The 12,757-nt window shown below is 42.2% G+C and overlaps 1 protein-coding gene across 3 annotated transcripts in view; it reads right to left on the bottom strand.

Moving 5' to 3' along the window:
- Sgms1 (sphingomyelin synthase 1) overlaps positions 1-12,757 on the bottom strand; it is a 237,797-nt gene that overhangs the window by 87,984 nt on the left and 137,056 nt on the right. For 2 of the 3 annotated variants that reach the window (XM_055613847.1, XM_055613849.1), the window contains one exon: positions 12,115-12,157. The exons of the other annotated variant lie outside the window; for it this stretch is intronic. The gene's annotated coding sequence lies outside the window, so the exon portion shown is untranslated. The remainder of the gene's footprint in view (positions 1-12,114; positions 12,158-12,757) is intronic. 3 annotated transcript variants of the gene reach the window in all.

The raw sequence follows: 12,757 nt of genomic DNA, 5'->3' as shown, positions 1-12,757 counted from the left end.
AGAAAGGAAAACATATGTTTATAATGAGACACATGAAGTTACGTTCATGATCTTCATAGGAGTCCCAATGTGAAGCCAACCCTAATGTACACAAATAGCAAATACGTAAACTCATTAGATGAAATATTACTCAGCACCAGAAAGAAACACACTGACACACACAAACAACAACTGTCACTCTCAAAAGTATCGTTACCTTCACACTCAGCATAACTATGTATCTGAGGTTCTGGAAGAGCCAGCACCTGTCAACACAATCCAATCTGTGCTCATGCCCAATCAGCATAGGCCACTGATGGGAATGGGCATGTGACAGGAACTGGCACATGATGGGAGCGTGAACAGGATAGGAATGGGCATATGAAAACTTTTTGGAGTTCTTTCTTATTGGCTTTTTGTTTGTTTTACTGAGATAATATCTTGCTGTGCAGCTCAGGCTGTCCTCAAACATTCTGTGTACCTGCCTGAGCCTCCCCTCAGCGGAAATGAGAAGTGTGAGACACCATGCCCAACAGAAACATCCTCTGTGTCTGGTGAGACACCAATTGACTAGTTTACATCAAAAAGGAAGAAGTGCAAGCTCCCTATCAAAATGTTCTATGAACGCTTGCGTTACAATGTTCCTAAAATTTGAATTAAAAGCAATGTCTTTAGATCACATTTAACTTTATTTAACCTGCTAACAATTGTGTATGTGTATGTGTGTGTGTCTCCACACACATGTGCATGTGAAGGCTTATAACTGACATGGAGATTTTTCCCTGAGTTTGCTTTGGGGAGCCTCAGTCCCTGCCTTCCAAAGACGGGAATTACATGCAGGCCTCCATGCTCTCCCAGCGTTTATTACCCACTGAGCCATCATCACCTTAGCCTCACTCCCAACAATGTAAAGGCTACTTCTAGCAAAGCAAGAGGAAAGGCATGTTTGTGAAAGTAAAGTATGAGACAGACCCAACTGTTCTAGTACTTTCATTCAATAGTATCTTAAACTTCTACTGTATCCTATGCCACGGAAGACAACAGTCACCAGAGAGACGAACAATAGATTACACCTTGTGCATGAGAAATTCTCAGTCTGGTAAAAGACAAGAAACTCACTAATTGAAGTGGTAAAAAAAAAAAAAAAAAAGTAGGGGTTGGGAGTGAGGAGAATAGTACAGTGACAGAGTGCTTGCCTAGAGAGCTCCAGGCCCCAACACTGAAACAAAAAGTGCAATGAATTTAGAAAAAAGTGCAGGATTCTTTTTCTCTCTCTACATCACACATGCCATATTAGTACTAAAAAACTGCAAATTCAGTTAAAACTTTAAGAACAGAATGATTTGAAGAAGCCTATTTCAGTAACGATCTCTACCACTGTGTTTCTTATTCCTAGCTCCAGCCAAAATAACCCATATTCCCTTTCTTCGTTGTTTTTCAAATGAGATGTAGAAAATGGATATAACTATCATGTGTAATTTGATACCTTGATAAACCTGGACTTACCCTGTGAATGACCACACCAAACTGACTAACATATGCATTACCCTTTCTGCTTCTTTTGTTGTGGTAAGAGTACTTCAAATCTACTCCCAGAAGTTATCAGTAATATTCTGCCAACTGCGTAATAGCCAACAAACACCCTTGCTCACTTCCTTTTTAATGATCACCATGTCCGTAGCACAGAGAATTAGGCAACTATGTACCACATGCTTTCCCAAGCCCACCACACCCAGAACCAAGGGCCAACCTAAGGTCATGTGTGCCTGTGCATAATAAACCCGACGGCAGCACATGTGTCAAAGGAAGACAGGCTGAGTCTCGTTCTTAGGAATCTCCTCATAGTCTCCTGTTTCCACCACTTTACATACAGCCCTTACTTGGAAATCATCAATGGCCTGCAGCATTACTAAAGGCAAGCTATATTGCAATGCTGAAGGCCTGCAGCAGATGTAAATTCTGAGTCTTGTTATAATTTTTTAAGGTTGTGAAATTATCAAAATGCACATGAATCAAGTTTTAATACACTGTCTGGGTGAATGAGGCTGTCCATTGCACCATTTCTTTCTTTGGGTTCACAGGCATGGTTCGACAGTGTAAGAACTCTGTAACATTAACATTGAATAGAAAGCCAACCTATGGGGGAAAAAAAAGACAACAGCCAGTTCTCAGTTAAGGGTGACCACCCAGCAGCCTGCAACTGACTTCTTGCAGATTCCTGAACCACTTTAATGTCTTGCCCTCCAGAGTACTGACTATCCCTTCTTTCCAGGTCTTCTCATTCTCTTGTGGCTCTTCATCTTTTCTCCCAAATGGTCTCAAACCCAGCCCTATGTGTCACTATATATCCATAGAGTGTACTGTCTGTGTGGTTCCTTGGGTGATGAGGGTGTGCAGAGTGTACTGTCTGTGTGGTTCCTTGGGTGATGAGGGTGTGCCCATGGAAGCCTGTCAACCGTAGCAAGCGCAGCACCCCTGTGGGAGACGCTCTACTCTGCTGTGAAACAAGGCTGCTCGAAGAATATAAGCCACTGAAAAATTAGAGGCTATGAATATAAGGCGACAAAAACTGGCATCAGTGGAACCAGAAAACTAGTGAGGGGGTGGTACATGCAGCACTCTGAGGTGCAGGCAGGAAAGATGCAAGTATCATCCTAGCTTTGGCTACACAAGGGGGAAGCTCTCGGGGAATGAAACGGGGAAGGTAATAAAACAATTTTTATTTATTGGGAAGCCTGGTATTTAAAACCAGCTCCTTCCCCTGGATGCCGATCCAGCAGCATCTCTTCCTCGAGAATGCCCGTAATCAGAATCCTTTTCCAACAACAGACTGAATAGTCTACACAGAGTAAAGGCTTTCCTTGGCCTGGACTTCCATTCTTCACCCTAGAGCATCCTCACAAACTGGCTCTAGAGTGAAACACCACTAAAACATTAGTGCTAAACGAGATCCTTTACTGCCACCAAGTTCAGTAAATACGGCTACGGCTGAAAGGCCCCAAACAGCAAAGTTCTTCGGTCAAGATTCTAAGGATGAGTATGAGGGCCACACTTCACAATAATTATGAAAATTCCAACACCATAAACAGCATCCCCTGGGAATCAGTTTATCCAAAATCAATTTTTAAGCATCTTTTCTTCATCTTGGTCAAGAAGGCAAAGCAGCACATATGGACTGAACCCCCCCACTCCATACACAACATCAGCCTGGGGAGGGGGGGAGACCGTCACCCCCCTCACATCACACCCCAGACCTCCACTCTTCCCCCAGAGTCAGCAGGGGTGGGAGAAGACCCCCTATGCCCCCACAACATCAGCTGTTGGGGGAGAGCAGCCACCAGCTACTCAGTCCCCAGCCCAAGGGAAGAGAGGAGTGTGCAAAGATGTCACCAAGGGGTTCTTGGATCAGGAAGACACCATGCAGGCTCTGCTCACAAAATCTCTGAGAAAGCCTCTGAGCCAAATGGAGAAAAATGCCCATGTTCTTATCAGTCATGCACAAGTCCTCTAAGCCACAACTTGTGAAAACTTCCATAAACATATCAATGTTCATGTTTAACACAAGAATATTACAATTTTTGCAGGAAAACACATTTTATTTAAAAAGAAAAGGCAGAAATGGTTCCTGAGTTACTGTTAACCTCTTACCCCTAGAGATAGCAGTTCTAACTTTAAGGTTCTGTTATCCAAGTGCAATGATTAATCTAAGCTCCTATCTGCTCTTTATTTCTTTGGTCGGAGAGCCGACACAGCTAAGCTTTCATTGCTTATACTGTACAAAACTCTTCCCAGGTGCTGGACACCCTTCTAAGATGAAGAAATTCCTTTTAGAGCAACCTGAAGAGAACGTAGATTCTGACATGGCTACATTTGGGCCAGGATGCCTGGCATGCACCTTTGGAAGTCTCAGGGCCTCTGTATGTGCTAAAGCTCTTTGCCAGGGATGCCCTTGCCCCGGATGGAAGCAGGCTCCCCCATCGCGCATACCCATAGCTTGACAGTCCCTTCTCACTCAAGGCTTCAGGGCCTCCCTACTTCATAGGAAAGGCGTTTGTTGACACACGTCTGTGCACGCAGTCCGTACCACTCCCTCATCTCCTCTCTCCCTCCTCCACTCTTATTAGACACAGCACACAGGTATTTTACTTAATTATAGACTCACTATCTTTCTCCCACTAAGCTGGATGCCACACCACAGGTTTCGGCTGTTCCCTTTTCTGTCTTGCTGTCAACTGTGATTGCTGACCTCTGTGTCTAAGCCAAGGCCTACAACAGGAACTCTCATGAGGTCTGAGGCTTCCTTGGCCCAATGTGGCCCACTGACCTAACCAGAGCTAGCCTGTGTGAAATATTTAGCCAACAAAGGAGGATGTGTAAAGTTTTTATAAACTAGCATAGTGAACTAGAAGCCTAAACCACTCGAAAATTAGATACCAGAGGTTTCAGGTACTTGTAATAGACAGGCTGCCCACCTCAAAGAAAACAGAGATTCCAAAATATACTAGTTAAAAAACAAACAAACCAACAAAACACTATTTCACTCTTGCATGGTGTTTATACAGGGATATTCCAGGGAGGCTCTCATACTGTGTAACAGAGAATGAGACTGAAAATGGTTTTCCTGACCATTTCCTGACTAATAATTACTGTTAGCTAGTTTAAAGATTTGTGATTATTAGTGGCAAATATGCAGTTCTTGCTTGATATGTCTCTTTCCATCATGGTCTCTAGTGAATGAGGCTTAGGTCTACCTGACACCAGGGCCGGCTCACTTATGCTACTATCCACACAGAAGACTTCGTGCCACTAACAACATGTTACGAAAGGTAATTAAGCATATGGCGGAAATGCATGGATTGTACTGGGTAAAATAAATGTGAAAGGATTATGATTTTCACCTTGTTTCTTATTTTAAAAAGCATACCTATCCATGGTAATAAGAATGGAAGCCTCAGCCCAGCACGGTGACCAACGCCTGTAATCTCAGCACTGAGGGAGACAGAGGCAGGCGGATTTCTGTGATTTCGAGGTCAGCCTAGTCTACAAAAAACAAGTGCAGGACAGCCAAGGCTACACAGAGGAACCCTGTCTCGAAAAACCAAAGGTTAAAAAAAAGAATGGAAGACTCCGCACCAAAATATCACCAGTGGCAACACCGAGTGGTGGTTTTTAGTTTTCTTTTTATTTTGTTCTGCTTGTTTGTTTGAAAAAAGGTATCTTTATGTGGTACTGGCTGTACTGGAACTCATTACATAGACCAGGCTAGCCTTAAAATCAAGAAATCCACCTGCCTCTGTCTCCTGAGTGCTGGGAATAAAAGGTGTGTGCCACCAGTTTTTAATTTTCTTTAAAACTTGCACAGCAGTTTTGGGTTTTTTGTTTGTTTTTTAATGTAGAATCAGATTAAGAACAAAACAGTGAGCTTGGTGCTGCATACCTCTAAGCAGGGCACCAGGGAAGTACAGTCCATCTGGGGAGGGTAACACAAAAAGTAACACAGAACAGAGTCATGGGAAGGGAGAGGGAGGAGAGTGCAAAGGGAAGAAAGGGGAGTTTTACTGTTGGCAACAGCAGGTGTCCGAGCTACTGTTCTGAGATTTATACGCAGATGCCACAAGCATCCTTCACTGCAGGATGGTGCGCTCAAATCCTAGTCTCACCCTGCTATTTGACACAACCACTAAAGCAAGCTGACCTGATGTTGCCGACATCCAGCAAAGCCTACGCTGTGGTAGCACATGTCACAAGCAGACACACCTTCCAGCCTAAGCCAGAAACGTCCCTGCTGGGAGGAAGCAGCAGGCCCAGATAGAACCTTCCACTTCTCCATGGAGAATGCTGTCACCATAGCTTCAGGATGCCCTGCATGGGTGTGAAGTGTAAGAAAATTGTTGTGTCTGGCTGCTCCTTAATGTCACTGCTGTGTGTCTTCAGTGAGGCAGTTAGCCAGGCTGTGAAATCAGACAGATTTCACCTCAAGTGTGGGCTCCCTCATCTCCTGACTGCAAGGTTCATCACCATACAAGCCTCAGGTGGGTCTCTCTCAATGACCCATACCTATTTCCAGGATTGGGGTACACAATTAAAATATTTATCAGTGGGGCTGGGGATGTGGCTTGGTGGTAGGGTACTTGCCTGGCATGAAGGAGGCGTGTGGGTTCAATTCCCAGGGGTAGGAGAGGGAACGATCAAACTATTTATCAGGATGGATAGTTACTGCTAATGCATTAACATTCCTAAAGCCTAAGCACATATACTTTTAAAATTATGAATCCCCTAATTTTTAAAACAGATGCAACAACAAAGAATGGATGTCATGCTCCTAAGTTCCAAGTCTGAATCCTTGACAACTTATCAAGCTCCAATAATCACTAAGACCACGGGGGCGGGGGGCCACTTCATAGATATCGTGTTTTTCTTCACTTGGTTATGTCTACAGTTCTGGGGATTTGACCCCAAGGCTTTGCTGAACCCCCAGTCCCAGGTGTCCTCTATTAAGCGGATTCAACTGCTGAAATAAGTTTGTGAACCACATAAGGCTTCCAGAAAAATCTCATCATTTCTTCTCCATATCAGCTTCACTAGGTTTGCACTGAAAAGGACAGGATGATAGTAAAAATGACACCAGACACCACAGCAACACCTGCCTCAGAAATAGAATATATTTTAAATAAGGTCTCACAACAATAATATCAGCAAAATGATGAAAACAGTAGAAGTTGAAAATATTAATATTCAATCCTAATATGATACAAAGGAAGAACCTCTGAAATAGGGGTAAGCAAATATTTTTTTTAAAGTACGGTTGAAGATTAAAATTCCTCAAGAATTAAACACATGTTTTTAAATTGGGCTTCAAAAGGAGAAGGCAGCATACCACACCATTTCCAGACGATGGAGTCCACTCCACACTCCACACTGCCGCCTGATCCCAGCCTTGGTGATGGCCAGGGTATGTACAAAAGCCAGCAGAAGCTTGTTTGGAGGACACAGACTTGCCAAGGTTCAACACGAACTGCTCTGTCCCCACAAAAGACACCAGGCAGAAAGTCCCTCTTGAGCGCACCTGAGAGGGCCAGAGTCAAGATTCTCATGACCACTTTGTTGCTTCACAGGCAATCAGAAGGACTACAAAAGGACAGAGCCAGAGCTAATGAGTGACATTCCAGGCTAGAGAATAGACTGGCCTGTCCGAAGCGCTGGCTCCATTCCCACAGAACACCTGCTCCTGACTCCATACATCCAGGTAGGCATGGCAGACTCAGGCCAAGCTCCCCTTGTTACCTCTGACAGCTACTGTTTCACATCCAGCCACTGGCTCTTTTATAGTGATTCTCAAGTGTTGTTTCTGAGCCAGAATCTTGCCAGGTATTAAGGTTCCCAGCCAGACAACATGGTACATTCCTATGAACTGAGAGGTGATCTTAGACCATGAGAATAGTTTAAGAACTAGCGTCATAAAATTTCAAAGCTAATTGCATTTTACAAATGCAAAAGGATGGCTCAACAGAAATAGCAGCATAATGGTGGTAAGCAACTTTAAAAAATATAACAGCCACCCCCTCCACTTCCTATGTTTCAGCTTTTCTATTCTGTACTTCTTTCTTTTTTATTATCATAAACATGTAATTCATTTTTCTTAATTAAACACTAAGTCCTTAACCCTTGTGGCGGTGTGAATGAGAATAAGTCCCCTTGGCTAATTTCTTTGAATGCCAGGTCCCTAGATGTTGGAACGGTTATAAGAAGGACTAGGAGGTGGGGCTTTGTCAGAGTGGAGTCACTAGGGATGAATTTTTAGGTTTCAAAAGCCCACGCCAAGCCCAGTCTCTCTAGCTCTGCCTCCGACTTGAAAAGATGATGTGTGCTCTCAGCTACTGTTTCAGCAGCCATGGCTGCCTACCTACACATGCTTCCAGTCATGAAGGTCCTACCCTCTACAGCTATCGAACAATAACTAAACCACCTTCCCTCATTCCTTTTTCCTTCCCTTTTATAATTTACAAGGCTCTAAATCTTTTTGGAGGTTCACATAAAGCCTATGCTGAAACCCAAGGCCATTCTAAGCTTCAATCTCAACTTTTCAAGACGCCATTCCTGAACTCCAAATGAAAATAAGCAGTATACTGAACATGCTGACACACTTGACCCCCCCCCCCTTCTTCTTTGTGGAGATGCAGATTGAATCTAGAGCTTCACGGAGGCTAGGCGTGTATTCTGCAGAACCACTTCCCCACCTACCACGAAAAGACAGCCCAAAGGACAAACGCAACCATACTTTTGATAGTTGTTTTGAACTTAGTTCTGTCATCTTTTAGGAGATCATGCTCAGCCCAACATGGTGGTGTACACCTTTAAGCCCAGCACTTGAGGGACAGAGGCAGGACATTTCTATAAGTTCGAGGCCAGCCTGGTCTACATAGCAAGTTCCAGGGCAGCAAAGGCAACACAAAGAAAAAAAGGAAAAGAGAAAGAAGGAAACAAAAAGTCATATTCAACCTGCAGTAACCAAACACAGTCACAACAAAAGCAGCTGCCTCAACTAACAACATGAAACAAAACTTCTAAAACCTAGTGCCCTCTTACCACTGTAAAAGTATTCAATTAAAGCTTCATGGTAATGCACAGATACACAGTTATTTATTATATAAAGAATACCACCTCTTAATAAAAGCAGCAAACAACCTATAAACCTAAAGCCAAAGCCCGTGGACTTATCTCAATAAAAAGGAAAATAAAGTCAAACTTCCACCAAGCCTCACCTTGCTTCAAATGACAAAAGTCTGTTTACCTTGATATCAAAATAGTATTTGGAAAGCAAATTTGGTATTGCTTAGTCTGGTATTGGTGTCACATATCAATGTCACCAAAAGGGAAGCAAAGAGTTTGGGGATGAAGCTGAGGGCCACACTGCTTAGCTTGCCCAAGGCACTGGCTCAGTTCCCAGCAATGCAGGATGTATGAAAAAACAACTAAGTAAAAGAAACATAAAAAGTAAATTTGTAAGTTACTTCTGGGGTACCTTCTTTAAGTCTTTCAGGTGTAAGTTTTAAAAACAATACTTTGACATTGTAGATGGCCATTACAATTGACCTGTTTGCTCCGCTTCCCTCCAAGTCGAGGTAATAATAAATCCATAAAGACAGAAGATCTGGAAGCCAGACCAAAGAAGGTAAGGGACACCACGGGCATTGTGCATGCTGGAAAGCAGAGAGAAAGCATATGCTGAGAAGCAGCCAGCCAAGGTTCAGGACAGCAGGCTGAGAACAGAATGACCAAGATACCACTGGAAAAAAAAAATAAATAAAATAAAAAATAAATAAATAAAATAAAACAGCCTGATGAAAAATCTACAGAAAATAAAAAGGTTTAGATTCTTATCTTCTACTATTTACAAACATCAAGTTAAAATGGATTTGAGCTATAAAAAGCAAGATTTGAAACTAAAATTCCTAGAAGAAAATGCAAGAACAAAGCATAACAGCATGCAATTTACCAATAGATTTTCCTGGACATGACAACAAGAGCCCAGGGAACAAAAGCAAAGCATAAGAGAATTAAGTGGCGAAGGGAGCAACCAACAGAGTGAAAGGCTGAATGCATCTGCAAATCATGTAACTGAAAGTTATGGATAGCCAAATGTAAAGATCTCTTAGCACATAACAACAAAAACCCAAATAACCAATGCACAATGCACTGGCAGAGACATCTCCCTGGGTGATAAGCAAATGGTCAGCTGTACATGAATGGATGCTCAACACCACTAAGCATCAGGACAAGCAAGTCAAATGCACAAGAGATATGGCCTCCCACACATCAGAATGGCCATTAACAAAAACAGGCAATAACAAGTGTTGACAAGATGGTGGAGGAACTGGAACCCTTGTCCACTCTTAGAATTGTAAAATGTTACAATTGGTATGGAGAACATGTAAGCAATTCCCCCACAAAACAGAGAACTACCATATGATCTATTAATTCATTTATGAAATATATCTGAAAGAACTGAAAATTAGGATTTTGAAGGAATATTTGCATACCTATATTCACTGCGATTCATAGACATCACCATACTGTATGTCCACTAACAAATACATGGATAAGGAAAACATGGTTGGATAGTCAATGGAGTAGTATTCAGTGCTTAAAAGGAAGATTCTATTATGTGCTGCTACATATATGAATGGCCAGGTATTTGGAAGCAAGCAATCTCAAAGAAACTCAGCAGACTCCATTGACAAGGCTTAAAGGGGAAAAAGGATGACTTCCAGGGGCTGGGGAGAGAAAGGCCACAGGTAAGTTGTACTTTACCAAGATGAAAAAAACACCTCAAGAACATAATAGCAATAAATGAGGTGATTTCTTTATTTTTCACAATAAAAGAGAAATGGGGAGATTATCCTGGATTATCTAACTGTAATCCCAGAGTTCAGTGAAATAAAAGGGGTAGATAGAGGAACAGGTTGAAACCATTCAGTGTAAGGATGGTTGATCCATCATTTCTGACAACTGAGGACACAAGGACAATTAAGTTATCAAACTGAGTTGCAAGTGAAAAATTATGAACATCAGAAAAATGGAGGAAGGAAGGAATTGGAGGAGGGGGAGGGAGGAGGGAAGGAAGGAAGGAAGTAGGGAAAGAAAGGAAAGGAAAAGGAGAGAGGAAGCCCTCAGCATGGAATTTCAAAAGTTCAGAATGGCTGGTACATGTCAACATACATCACAGAGCTCAGCCAAAACCAAATACCGTCATAACTTGGCAAGTATTAGTCTATAACGTGGTTGCGTTAAGACAAATAGAGATCTGGGCATGATGGCACACATCTAATAATCTAAGAGGCTGAAGTCTGAGTCTGAGGCAGCATGAGCCCATGGACCCTCCCTACTCCTGATAAAAGGAGAAGAGAAGGGGAGGGAAAAGAGAATGAAATGAGAAAGGGGAGGAGGGTGACAGAGAAACGAGAAAGTGAGTCCTAACAGTCAAGGGTAATCAGTAAATCTTCAACAAGAAGTAGCCAGAAATCTCATTTTTTTTTTAAGAAACCACTAAAATAACACTTAAAGCATGCTGTTTTGAAACATATATACATGACTACAAGAGAATACAACCGAAAGAGTTTAAAAAGGCTATCTTTAGTCAAAGGGGCAATAGGAAACTTATTAACCAATTATTAACTATTAAACAGGATAGTTTTATATCAACTTGACATAACCTAATGTGATCCCAGAGGAGGGAACCTTAAACTAGAACACACCTTCATAAGATCAGGTTGTAGGCAAGCCTATTGGCAATTCTTAATTAGTGACTGAAGAGAGGGGACCCAGCTCATTGTTGGTGGTGCCATCCCCCCCAGGGTGGTGGTCCTGAGTTCTACAAAAAAGCAGGCTGAGCAAGCCAGTAAGCAGCACCCAAGGCCTCTGAATCAGCTCCTCCCTCCAGCTTCCTGTCCTGTTTGAGTTCCTGTCCTGACTTCCTTAGATGATGAACAACTATATGTAAGTGTAAGAAGCTGAAACGAGCCTTGTCCTCCCCAAGCTGCTTTTGTAATGGTCTTTCATCACAGCAATAGTGACCCCAACTAAGACACCAGTGTATATGCAATTACTTCAAAAATAAATACAATAAACAAGAAAAACATGGGAGAAAAAAAATATTGAGCTCACAAAAGCAGTTATATGAACTGTTCCAGATGAAGGTCCTCAATGTTTACCTAGAAGAAGGAAGCCAGCAACTGTCCTGACAATACACAAATGATTCCCTGCAGTTTGGACTCAAGTGTCAGGTGCCAAAAGGTCTGGATGACAAGCAGCAAACATGCTATACCATGCTGTGAGCAGTGCAGACAACACTCTGAGAAACAACTCTTACAGTGAAAATTCTGATGTAATTTATGTCATTAAATATGTGGAAGAAAATTATTCTGGGTTAGACAAAAGTAATACTTCTGTTTTTTTTAAATAAATAAGTGCTTATTTGATATACATTTACAACTAAATTAATTAAGTGGAATGCCTATTTGACTGCTTGCTCTGTACAATCTTTACATATGCAAACTGGCCGTGATCATTTCTTTAGATTGCCTCAGAAGACAGAAGACAGACACTAGAGCATAAAGGAATTAAACATTCATTTACCTCAATCATGCTGTTACTTTTCTTCATCAGTCTTCCTGTCAGTCTAGGAGAAAATAAGTAGATTAAAGTACATTTTTTCATATAAGGAGCTGAGAAAAACAAGCAAGCAAACAAACAAACAAACAAGGTCATTACTACCCTTCCTATCTGTCCATTGGTCATTACTACCCCATCCTATCAGCCCACTGGTCAGAACTCCCACTCCTATCTGTTCACTGGTCATTACTATTCCTTGTTATTTGTCCATTGAGGAATAAATGTTCTCTCTTCCCTGCCAGTTTCACCGAGTTATCCTGCTGGAGGACTATGCTTCAACTGGGCAAATAAGCAGAGTAAGCCTCTGCCCCGTGCCAGAAAAACACTGCACACCAGGCCCATCTCCAGGCATGCACCCAGATTTCCAGTCTCTTACCTTAAGAAGAGCCTCCTCTCATTCAGATTAACGGCTAACTTACTATAGAAACAGATACAGTAAGCAAGCACCATTTTCAACCCATACAGACTAGAACACTGCCAAAAAGGGGTAACAAAATGTTTATATTTTCCTTCACAATGCAGTCAACTACAGCTAAGTGGGGCAAGTAAGGGGCACACAGAAGTGTGTGTGTGTGTGTGTGTGTGTGTGTGTGTGTGTGTGTGTGTG

This window comes from Psammomys obesus, unplaced genomic scaffold, assembly GCF_907164565.1.
Source record: "Psammomys obesus unplaced genomic scaffold, mPsaObe1.curated_primary_1811, whole genome shotgun sequence".
NCBI classification, from domain to species: domain Eukaryota; kingdom Metazoa; phylum Chordata; class Mammalia; order Rodentia; family Muridae; genus Psammomys; species Psammomys obesus.
Note: the sequence above shows the minus strand (reverse complement) of the source record. Positions and strands in the feature narration are given on the sequence as shown.